At 34.5% G+C, this 13,546-nt stretch overlaps 1 protein-coding gene across 1 annotated transcript in view; it reads right to left on the reverse strand.

Annotated features, from left to right (window-relative positions):
- LOC106068805 (uncharacterized) overlaps positions 1-13,546 on the reverse strand; it is a 75,255-nt gene that overhangs the window by 43,999 nt on the left and 17,710 nt on the right. The gene's annotated exons all lie outside the window — the stretch shown is intronic.

Genomic DNA, 13,546 nt, shown 5'->3' on the forward strand with positions numbered 1-13,546 from the left:
TGTTTTTCAATATTTTACAAGGTTTTTCAATGTTTTGCAATGTTTTCCAAGGTTTTTAATGTTTTTCAATGTTTTACAAGGTTTTTCAATAATAACGAATGTTTTCCAAGGTTTTTCATTTGAGTATTTTATTTTTAACAAATCGCTTGCATAATTAATTTTATAAACTAAACGTTTGCTTTAACAAAAAAAAAAAGTAGCCATTGCACTTAATTTTTGCAAGCCACAACGCATGGAGAAAAAAATATTTTTCATTTCTCTTCTAGTTTTTAAATCTAAGTGTGACAGATGGACAGACGGACAATTTGTACAAACCTAACCTTCTGGGGGATTTGGCCTCCTACATTAACGCGCAGAACGCCGCAGGCTGCGCCCGAGGATATATAAGATATAGGTCACTTCATCCCTGGTCATTTCATCTCTAATTAAATTAAATTACATTTTTTTTGTCATGTAACTTTGTTGTTGAGGCTTTGCCTTTATGCCCTAATTTCATCTAATATATAAACATGTTAATTAGAATACTTTTTGATATTTTGGACATGTTATTATTGTGTTTATTAGTGTTCCCCCCTCCTCTCTTCATACTTGTTGAGAAATAAAAGATTATATTTCAATAAGTAGATATATTGTAATGTGAAGTTTGTATTTAGTTATATTTTTTCTATCTGTTGTAGGGATGTTAATATTATCCTGCTCATATTGCGTGATGTAATGAACTGATAGGTATGCATCGAACCTTACTGATAATATTAAATGATGATCTAATTCATTGAATAGTTTTGTAAAGGCCCAATCTTTCTTTCAAACCCTATGGTTAAATGTTTAAGGTTGTTTAGAATACTAATTAGTAATGTGCGCCAACAAAAAGTTTTGCAGGGGGTGCAAGTGGTTTTAAGTCGTAGCTTTAACTTTCTTATTACTTACTATTACACAGATTCTAAAAAAAAAGAACTAGTGCGCCCCCCCCCTCCATTTTCTCTTTTTTCCCTATGTGATAACTAGAGCTCTGTAAATGTTTGTTTCCTGAAATAAAAATAAAAAAACAAGCGAACAAAGTATTTACTGTACACATTGTTGATATTAACCGTGCGGTCCGTGCCTCTGTACGGTAAAAAAAAAAACAAGTGTAAAAGTCGACTTTGGTTATCGAAACTATCAATAACTTTACTGAATAAGGTTACACAGACAGTTTGTGTGGAAACAAACTCAAAATCGGCCCCCGAAGTGGTCCACCCAGGCAGGCTTCAATATTTTCAGAAAGAACATCCAAATGAAATTATATCAAAGACAAATGAGAGATAAGAATGGAGAAAGAAGGTTGACAGATCTTGTGTAGTGCCCCAACGGTCCAGCAGATCAAAGGATAGGTGCAATTGAATGCAAAGTTAGATGTGAACCTGGCCTAACTAGTTCCCTTTCCGACCTTGTGGTCTATAGGGCAGATGATGTAAAGTTCATCTGTTTTTGTGGCCTACGGTTAACGAGGGTGTCATGTAGCCAGCACAACGACCAACGCCAACTAATGTCAGATACCCATTAGAGCTGGGTGGACTCAGAGGCGCTCAAGGATTCCGAAGTTGAAAATCCCAGTCTTCACCAGGATTCGAACCCTGGACCCTCGGTTCGAAAGCCAAGCGCTTTACCGCTCAGCTAACGCGCCTCTGCTGGCCTAATTGAAGTCTTTTAATTAATGTAATTGTTTTGAAAAGCTCAATCTTTTATTCGTATCCTTAAAAAAATACATCGATGGCGTATACTGTGTAGTAATTAGTTCAGGCAAATAGAGTTAACAAGATTACTATTCGTTTTAAATTAGGTCTAACTTATAATGCATACCAATTAGCTTTTTCTCTTTAAAAAACTGCTTGCATAACTGATTTTAAAAATTAGATTATTCGGTTTCAGGAAAAAAAAAAGGAGCCGTTGCATCAGAACTTTGAATGGTCTAAAATATTGTGATGTGGGATTTTCAATATCTTTTCTAGTTTACGAGATCTGAAAGGGACGGACGGACAGACATTTCACACAAAACTAATAGCGTCTTTTCCCCTTTCGGGGGCCGCTAAAAATTGCTCCTCGTCGCGATGGAGAAGTTGTCTAGGAATGCTTATAGTGCACAGTGCTGAGAGTGTTCTTCACGTTTCAGCTATTGCCCCTATTGGAGCCCCGCAGGCAGGAGAACAGAGGTAAGATCACTGCTCTCCGTCAAGATCTCTATCCTCCTGACCTCAAATTGCGATGGCTCTCCATCCATTTGAATCTGATCAGTATGGAAAATTGCCGATTTATGGGCAGCCCAGTACTCGAAAATTTACCACCTAGGCTTTCCCCCAACAATGGCGAGGTTACTCCATCTCAAGTTGCAAAGGAAAAACAGTCTCTTGCAGGGGCGGACTGGGTGTCAAAATCGGCCCTGCCATTTCAATAAAATCAGTCCTACTAGTTCTATATTCTATGATGGGCATCCATGTCTAGGTCTATCTGTCCTCAAAATCATTAGGTTAAGTTAGATAATGTATCGATGTGAATGCATACAGTGAACTCTATATCTTTATAAGAAACATAGGCCTTTTGTTTCTTTTTAATTGCTAAGTATGTAGGCCCTAAAAGGATGAAGCCTACTAGTAGTACTGTCTACGAATGAGGCTATTTCATTAGTTCGGAAAATATTAAAATAACTTAAGAGAAACAACTCAACGAGGCAACGATGTTTATTCACAAGTACATAAAACAACATCTGCCTTGAGCACAGTCTCTTCACATCGGCTCTAGACTTGGGAACTTGTTCTCTTAAAGTCAATATCCGTCTCAGTGCGCCCCTTCTGCTCTATCTTAAACGGCAGTGTGCATGCCCCCTTCTTAGCGCTTTTCGTCGCAAAAGACTCAGAGGGCCTTTATATAAGAGAGTATTATAAATCCTCTAACAATTTGATGTGCAAATTGGCATCAATGAGGTCATTTCGATGGCCTAATTGGACCATTTTGGTACCGGCCCACCGGATATTTTCCCAAAATGCCCATATAGCCAGTCCGCCTCTAGTCTCTCGAAAAGTAAATGCCACAGACATGGTCGATAATCAACTCCTGATTAGCTTTTTTTAGTTTATTCCAATATTAGCTTCTCTTTGCAACTGTACTTAAATGGAAGGATTGCTAGTTATGTTGCTACTTTCAAGAAGTTCAATGATTTGAAGGTGCAAAAGATTGTCTAAAATTTGGCTACTCGGAATTCAGGGAAGGGGGTGAGTGCACCTACCTTTTCCGCATCAGTTCCTGATAAGCCAATGCTAGTTTTTGTGTAATGTTAAGCACACATATTGACATGAAATTTCATTCTCAGTAATAAAGACTTTGTATTATTATTATTGTTAATAGTCAAAGGGTACAAGAGCTTATCCGTACATCTTTACTTCAGTGAAAGCACAATGATTGCTACTTAGAAGGAGTTAAAGGATTTGAAGGTGCCAAAAATTGGCTACAATTCAGAATTCAGTAGGGTGCAAATGTAAACAGTGCACATTACCCATATACTATGAAACAATGCTTATTAATTGTTGTTTTAAATGATATTCGACTTAAATGTATACAAAAGGATTCTATTTTAAATCAAAATAAACATTTTGTTTTAAAAGTAAGTAGCTAATATGACTGAAAATACCAAATTTAGTAAAAAAAAAAGTTAAACATTTAAAAACAATACCAAAATACTATGCGTAAATGTGTTGAAGATACAGTGAAATCATATCTACCCTTACTAAATTATTTACCGTGGTTTTGTTTTACTTTTTATAGTGAATAGTTGTAATTTTTTTTTTTATGGAAAATACTGCCTGCATAGTTAATTTAAAAAAAAATTAACTTTTCCCTTTCAGAAAAGAAAAAAAAAAACTTTGAAAGATCTAAAATTTGATATTTGCTTTTCAATATTCTTTCTTGTCTATGAAATCAAAATAGGACGGACAAACCTCGCAAAGACTATTAGAGTCTTTCCCTTTCCCTTTCGGGGGTCACGAAAAAATGAATTCAAGAAGATAGAAGATGATTGTAAAATTTTTGGTAAATCAATTATATATAAATACAAAATATAAAAAATGAGAACTGAAAAAGATTTTAATGTAATTATTAAAAGTAATAATTAAACACATGAGGTAAAACTAAACTAAAGTAATCTAATCATCTTTATTATTATAAACGAAATACCACATGCATTTTATATTATTTTTTACAGTTAATGGAAAAAACTAAAATGAAATACTTATGAAACCTTATTTGGAATACCTACCTACAAATTGTCTACCATAATATAAGGTGCGTAGAAGTATTATTAGATCACATTTTTAAGAAAATTATTGAACGCAAAGTGAAACAATATAGCGCTACATAAAAATACCAAGATTGTCCATTAACTTAAAGAAAAGGGAATATATATATAAATATGTGTATGCGAGTGTGTATGCGTGTGTATAGATATATATCCCAAATGACCCTTTTTATATATTTAAAGACCCTGTAACCATATAATTTAAAAGTCTAGTACTCCAAATAAAAAAAAACAGTGATCGCCCCTTGAAATTGACAAGGGTTAAGACAATTCAAGACAGTACACAATCACTAAGGCCACGCCTTGACCCTGTGACTGTAAAGACTTAAACCAAAGTTTAGTCTACAAGGACGAGCGAGTTAGGCAGGAGAAAACGAGAGATCTCATTCGATTAAAACAGAGAATCATATCGAAATGGAACATTAGGCCGGCAAGTCAAGGAACGGAAAAACAATAAGGAACCAGGAGCGAACACGTGAAAACCCAAGAAAAGGGAAAGAAGAGTAACTCCAAGAAATCAAGAACAAGGGCAGACCTTTAAGTTTTATGTAAACATTGTTTTTCTTCTGTTGTTACTGTATTGAGAATCAGGCATGACCACATGATATCTAAGCAAACAATTCTCTGTATAAATTTGTACTTTTTAACAATTATGTCCATAGTGACTTCTTTACGAATATTGAAAAAATACCATCACTATCCGTATTGTGCATACCTGTGCAGTCTACATACAAATATATTATTTCTTACTACCTTGCAGACGTTTACAGTCTGTACAGAAATTACTCTTCTTCTGTTTTTCTAATATTCAGCATCAACATAACTTCATATCTCAACAAGCTTCTACATCAAATTGTTTTTTTTTTTTTTTTTTTTTTACATGTCATATGTCAAAGTTTTTACTATTGTTAAAAAAAATAATTCTCCACTACCATTGTCAATATTGCGCATGCTTGTGCAGTCTACAGAGAAATAATATATTAAAGAGGGGAAAAGGAAAAATTAAAAAAGGGGGGGGGGAAAGAAGGGGGAAAATATTCAAGAAAAAAAAAGTATATATATATATATGTACATATGTCTAGTATATAGATATATAGATACATATAAAATAACTTTCAGTACGACTCTAATTGGTCCCTGTGACCAAAAAAAGCCACAGAGAAATTGTTTCTGAACAGAAACTCCCGATATACTGACTCTAGCAGACAGGATTTCCACCTTAATGATGAGGAAGTAGTTTTCCATATCTCAAGGGAGGAAATCAAAAATTGTCATTAAAAGGGAGACAACAAAAGAAACAATATAAATGTTTAAATGCCTATATTGGCATAAGTATGTACACACATAGATGTGTATGCACGTTTGATAGAAGTTAATATAAAGAACTGGGGTAATGTAGCAAAGCACAAAGGAAACAACCATAAGCAATGTAGACAAAGTGGAAAAAAAATGTGACTACGATGTTTAAAATGTTTTAATATCATTTAAGTTTCTACTTTCACTATTTGATTGATTCTTACCACATATATTTTAAGAACCTTAAATTAAAAAAATATTCATTATATGCTAGTGGAAAAAAATAACGCCATATACAAAGCAATTTAAAACGTTAAAATATTATGACAACATAATTGTAACTATATGCATTGCTATGTTTTGCAATCATTGTACTTTAAAATGTAACTACTTAATTTGTACGCTTACTAATAAAATATGCACCTTTTTTTATTAAAAAAAAAAGCCCAATAAAGAGGCCAATAGCCCAAAAAAGAGGCAATGCCCAAAAAAGAGGCAAAGAAAAGAGGCAAAGGCCCAAGGATTCCTAGGATGTAAACAGCTCGACAACTGAAGTCAAAAGCTAAAAAGCTGAGGTATCCTAAAAAAAAAAGAAATACTCTGGGTTTACTTTTATATTCAAAATTAAAAACAATTAATAATCTGTTTTGAATTTCGTTTGAATCCTAACATAACTAATCAAGTCTACAAGGCTTATACTAGACACAGTCCCAGTCCAAAACACATTAAATTCCTAACTTGGATATGGAAATTAGAACACAATCTTGTTGTCCGGTTGTTTGTAATCTTTGGAAAAACGTTTTGACACACTAGGCTCTGATCTTTCTTGACTCTCATTAAGTTTGAGGGAGTGATGTAATGACACTTGACGAGGTCTTTGTAAAAATCAATCCATACACTCTCTTGTTGCATATGTAAGAAATAAAGATTGCCACACCCTGAAGACCATTCAGCAATAATGAAATAAACCTTGGGAAATAGATCAAAATATATTAATTAAAACTAGAAGTATCTTTAAAAGCTGGGATCAATTTTGTAAACTAAGAAATAGAGCTCAATTTCACGACTAATGACGTTATTTGTTTATAATTAGTATCGCTTGAAATCATCCTAAGAGGAAACTCAGCACGTGATATCAAATAGAGCCTCCTTCTGCTGATGTTTGGGGTAAATATTCTATGGGGCAGGGGACAGCACGTATTGAGAGCTGTCAAGCAAACAGCTGTGTATGGGGCAGGGGACAGCACGTATTGAGAGCTGTCAAGCAAACAGCTGTGTATGGGGCAGGGGACAGCACGTATTGAGAGCTGTCAAGCAAACAGCTGTGTATGGGGCAGGGGACAGCACGTATTGAGAGCTGTCAAGCAAACAGCTGTGTATGGGGCAGGGGACAGCACGTAGTGAGAGCTGTCAAGCAAACAGCTGTGTATGGGGCAGGGGACAGCACGTAGTGAGAGCTGTCAAGCAAACAGCTGTGTAGTTTTGTCTTCATAGCCGAAGATAAACAAAGTCTTTTAACAAAGCTTCTATCAGCTCACTCTGACTATCTGTTGGTCTATCTAGTACATTTTTTTTACAAGTTATTTCTCCCACTCCCTTTCTCAGATCAAGATGAACATTTGCAATTATTTCTACTACATAATAAAACAAGAATCATTTACAAAAACAAAAACAAAAAAAAAACAACAACAACAATGTGTTAATTAATTATTTTGCTGGATACCAAAAAATGGAAAAAAATGTATTTCACATTAGTGGTTGTATACATTGAATTTCCCTGATTTATACACGTGTAAAGAATAAAACGTTTGAAACTGACTATAGACAGATATGAAACCAACTATAGACAGATATGAAACCAACTATAGACAGATATAAAACCAACTGTAGACAGATATGAAACCAACTATAGACAAATATAAAACCAACTATAGACAGATATGAAACCAACTATCGACAGATATGAAACCAACTATAGACAGATATGAAACCGACTATAGACAGATATGAAACCAACTATAGACAGATATAAAACCAACTATAGACAGATATGAAACCAACTATTGACAGATATGAAACCGACTATAGACAGATATGAAACCAACTATAGACAGATATAAAACCAACTATTGACAGATATGAAACCGACTATAGACAGATATGAAACCAACTATAGACAGATATGAAACCAACTATAGACAGATATGAAACCAACTATTGACAGATATGAAACCGACTATAGACAGATATGAAACCAACTATAGACAGATATAAAACCAACTATTGACAGATATGAAACCGACTATAGACAGATATGAAACCAACTATAGACAGATATGAAACCAACTATAGACAGATATGAAACCAACTATAGACAGAAATGAAACCTATTTTCAGCACTTCGCTGGCACATCTTTGAGTGTATTGGCTAAATGTATCTTGAGCCCTTGAGTTCGAATTCAAGTCGTACAGATTTTTAAAAATATGAACTACTTTTGAAAAGCTTCACGGAACAATTTACCCCTCTAGCCCCTCTTTCTCCCCCTCTACTTCCCCCCCCTTCCTCAACTTGTCCAGACAAATTTAATTATATGACTGATCCAAACTCATTGGTACAAATACAAGTACACTTAATATCAGATTTGTTGTTGTTTTTAAAGTATTTCTTTTAAATACTAGTCTGGTTGTCTCTCTAGTTGTATGTCTGTTTCAGATGACAAGATAAGTCCCTGGATAAGTTGAATACGGTTTGTTCAAATGATACTTTGCTTAATCGACAGATTGTTAGTACACTTTCAATATATTAACAGCTGGGTGTAAAGATTATATGATTTTATATTTTTTTAGGAACAAAATAAAAAAAAATATTTTAAAATAATTTCAAGTGCATTTTGAATTGCATTGATAATCTATTGATGTTGCCACTAGACAGTTTTACCATCTCATTATACGACTTAATGAAGCTTCATTTAGTTTGTTAATGTGAACTAATTAGAAGAAACTAAACAAAATTATAGTGTTTATGTTAATGACTATTTTCGAATACGATTTATAGATTTAAAGTTTTATTTGATTATTTCAAAATGTAAATTGTACTTAAATAGACAAAATACATATGGACCTGCAAAGGTATTTCTAGTCTGTTTGGGATCACTCAACTCAACTAAAAAAAAAACAAAAAAAAAACTGAAACAGACACAAAATAGATCAGTGAGATTCATAACCAACGAATATTCACATTTGATTAGAGTAACACCTTTGATAAAATCACTAAATATAGAAAGCCTTCAGGATAGAAGACTCATAAGTAAAGTAGCAATTAAACATAAAACACTGAACCGTAATATTCAAATACAAAAACACAATCTAATAAAATACTCAGAAAGAAACAAAAATAAAGGCACATTCCTCGTTCAGAATTCTAGCACAAATTTGTACAAATGCTCCTTCTTCCTTAGTGCTTTTAGAGCATGGAATGGGTTGCCTGAGCTAGCAAGCAAAACCAGAAATATGGCAGAATTTAAGTTATTGATTAGTATTGTTATGACTCTACATTGCGCACTGTCATTTGGCGCGACATTGTGTACCAGAGGATACGATAGAGAACAGAGGAAGGAAGATGGCCGATGATTAGAGATGTAAACAAGAAGGCCTGAAATGTGTTTCTAAGTTTGGCTCTAGATGTAGTTTATAATTGATTATTAAACGTTCTGTTTTATATCACTTTCGTTGAGGTTAATTGCTAAGTTATAGCAGTATGTATGACTAAATGTATGACGCGAAGGACGTAATCATCTTCTTTTTTCTAGTAACGTCTGCATTTAAAAGAAGATTAAAAGATTCCTGCTGTTTAGATTGTACGTGGGTTGTTTTTTTTCATTTGTTTCTATTTTATTTTAAATAGCCTTTTAAATTAGTTATTTTCTTTTGTTTTATTTTGTTTATAAAATAATTATCATTACCGATGGATATATACAGTAAATCACATACAATACTACATGACTAACAGGAAATGAAAGTTCTTTGAGGTGACCATTGCGTAAAATAAATGTCTTGCTACTTAAGTATTCTGAGAAGTTGTCTCAAAATAATAGTTCTTAAATGTTGCCATTGGCTTACATAAGTATTACAGCTATCAATTGTAAAAAAAAAGTAACATACAATTTTATATTTAGATGACCATTTTCTAATGTTTTCCCTTTCAATTACTTACCATAGGACATCACTGTCGACAGCCTCAGCCACAATAGTCACTAGCCAGTAAATTCCAGTCACAGAGGACAGTTTGACATACAGTAAACAGTTTTTGTATTGGTCCAGTTCACAGGAAGCTAAATTTAGGATCTGATTAACTTTGTGGATGCTTGCAACAGTTAGACCAAGAAATGTCAAGTTACACGCAGAAACTAAACAGATTGGAGCAAACATGGAAAAGCCTGGAAATAGAAAACGAAACTATTACAAATATTAGTGGACATAATTTATTGAAATACTGAAACTAAAACAAATACAAATGTTATTCTTATGGTATTTCATGTTCGACTAGCCTAAGGATATGACTTGCGTGTCCTACACGACCATTCCACTAAAAAGACAATGTGTCCGTGGGAGAAAGTAATTATTGTAAAGTCACTTTATTTTAAGTTCAGCATAACTCTTTTTTGTCACGTCTACTTAGAAGTATATCGTTTGGAAATTCAAATCTGTTGTTATCAGAGACAGAGAATGAAGTAATTTCGTCTTATTGACCTATTTTTTGTTTACTTATGGTTACAGTATATAAAGGGGCTTTTTATCAAATTTTGAATACAGGTGAGTTGTGACTGAGCGCTTAAAGACAGAACGGAATTATCCTCAGAGAGATTGGACCACGGCTCATGTCAAAGCATGAAAAGTGCACTCTATTTAGGAAACAAAAACGAATGCCAAGCCAAACTGTTTCCTGATGGAAACATCGACGTGTATTGAATCAACATTTCTGGAGCTCCTCAGCGATCCTTGTCGCATATAATGCCCGAATTTTCTACCTACCTATAAGGTATGACGAATCAAGATAACAAGACTGTCGGCCATAGCCAATGGTGTTTGATGTTACATAAGACGCAATTATAACTGCAAACACAACTGCTGCTGGACCGATCAGTGACAGTGTCGTCAGTTTCACAACAATAACCTTCTTGTCCCGACCTTTCAATGACTGAGTTGGAATCTTGGCTGTAAACACTTGAAACATGTGGAGGCTGCACAAGAAACTCCAAGAGAAGTGCCACAGCCACAAGAAATGTGTGATTATACCTACACTTGTACAGAGTGTACTGGGCACAGATCTGGAGAATGAGAATAGGTTTTATCATAATAGCAGAAATTTTTTTTGTTAAGGTCCCTCTTTTCTAAAACATTTAGAAGCGCTTATTGTCGTATCTATGTTTAATCTGTATCATAGTTAGAAATATTAGAATGTAATAAATCTGAAAATTGGCGAACATTTAACCTAACCTTCTTTTATCTTAAACTTGGAATGTAATACGTGACAAAAATAATTTCAAATGTTCTCATAACCATAATATGAAAACTTGTTTGTTATCTTTTGTATCAATGTCTAATCAGGCCTACCTACTTGTGTAATAAAATTACAATACAGTAAAATTATTTAAATATTAATTAAATATTTGACCGAGATTTGAGACCATGGTATGTGTTGTTTCCATGACTGATTATTTTCAGTTACATTATATCTCTCTATATATTGTTTCTTTATATTAAAAAAAAACTAGGCAAAATAATTTCATAGAGTTGAGTTTGAGTTTTGAGTTTAGGCACATCGACACAATTTAGGCCTTGTCGTGCCCGTAATCCTTTAAGGATCACTCTCCCTTTACATAACAAGGGCTAAATTCTATACAGTTAAATCATTAAAAATAATTGGTCTATCTGATTTTCACTACAAATGTATAAAACAACAGCGGACATTAAATGAGATCACCTAAATGCCTACGATAAATATTAGCTACGCGCATGTCTGAATTTAATAATAATCATAACTTAGAAAACTAATCGCGAACACTATACAACTTACACGTTTGATGCAAGAACCAAGATCAGCTGGGCAAGTAGAAGACTCACACAGAGGAACATGTTGTTAATACCTGGCACAGTTCGAAGTTCAGGAAATCCAAGGTACGTAACTAAAGTCAACAAGAGACATAACTCGGATGCACACAAGCAGACGTATGTAACTACACTCATCGCTATGAAAATAGTTTTTTTCTCGTTAAGTCTCTGAGACTTCTGAATGTATTTCTCCAAGACTTTAGGGCAGACGTGTAGCTCGTTTCCGGTCATTTCCATGTGACTAAGATCAGACATGTTCGAGATGATTACCTTTGCCCCACCAAAATTAACTGTTACAGAAACATTCCACGACATATCTGTTCTGTTCCATTCTATTGTAAAATTGGATTGTTGAAATATGATATAACTACACTTCAATGTCCACGATAAAGGAATATAATGTGCAACAGAATAAGCAAAGATGTGTCCGTAATTCCCGATCACAATTTGTACACTAGGCCACATCGAGCTTTTTTTTGAGCAACAGTCACGAGAGAGATCCTCGTGAATTATGTTGTAATAGTCAAACGTGCTTCCTGATTCATTCCCAAAGAATTTCTCTAAAGCAATTGTTTCAAAGTCATCTCTGATGAAACTATTCGAGGCTAGAACATAAACGTCGGTCCAAAAGACAGGGAGGTAATGCCCTGTGACTGTTACGTTTGTGTCTGTATCAACGCCAACAACTCCAAATTGATACTTAAACGCATTACTGATATTCTGCAAGTCCTTTTTTAACTAAAGAAAAAAAAATAAAGATCACATTAATAATATGTCGAATTTTTATTGTACAATATGATACAATGTGATACAATACAGTATATGGAAAACAAGCAAAAGAGTGACTGTAGGAAATACATAATAAGAGCAGTGTAAGGGAGTTACTGAACTGACCAATGCGGAACTACCCCCCCCTTAACTACTAGCTTAGCATTGTACAATTATCCTATTACACCGATTTTAGATCCGACCACCCACTATAGGCCTCACACATCCCAAGTTACGCTCCAACGCCTAAACACACACACACGGCTATTAAGTCCAGGGACATTAAAATTTTGTGTCACATACATCAATTTGGGTTGGCACTCCTAACGCCCACCGCCATTCAAATCGTTCCTGTAAAACCATGGTATCGGATGATGGTCAAGCCTGATAAGTGTTAAGTGGTTCCGCTTTTCTCCTCTCTTGTCCCCCCCACCCCTAAGGTCGCGGGGTGGGGAATATCAGGTGGGTGATTTCTAAGGAAACCAGTGTTCCAAGTTAACCATCCTAATTCGAAAACTTGATGACCATTGAATCAGACACGACTATTACATTTATAAATTTCTATAAATATGTACTCCTCATTTATTTGTTAATGTTAACTGTACTCACAACAGTGGACAGCCAACCTACAATTTAGTTAATTCAATTGTCTATTTATGTGTTTATTATTAATACATGTCCATATCCACCTGGACCTACTAGCGTCTAGATTCTTTCCTTACCTGAGCATATATAAATGTGTATGTGCGCGCGCACAATCACACACACATGTATATATATATATATATATATATATATATATATAGTTTTGCTTGTTATACAATGCACGTACTTTGCTGTTAACATGTCCCCTCAGACCCGAGAGTCAGCTTCGCGTGTCTACCCATCATTTTCGGCCTGCATTGGCCATGTGCCCTAATCTACCCCCCTCCTTTTTTTTTCCTCGTCAAAGTCCACTGGTCACGAGCTACCATGGACTTGTTTACCTGTTGGTCAGTAAGGCCCTACAGACCACAAGGCCTTAAAGGGGAACTTTACTTTTTTTTT

This window comes from Biomphalaria glabrata, chromosome 12 (assembly GCF_947242115.1).
Source record: "Biomphalaria glabrata chromosome 12, xgBioGlab47.1, whole genome shotgun sequence".
Classification (NCBI taxonomy): domain Eukaryota; kingdom Metazoa; phylum Mollusca; class Gastropoda; family Planorbidae; genus Biomphalaria; species Biomphalaria glabrata.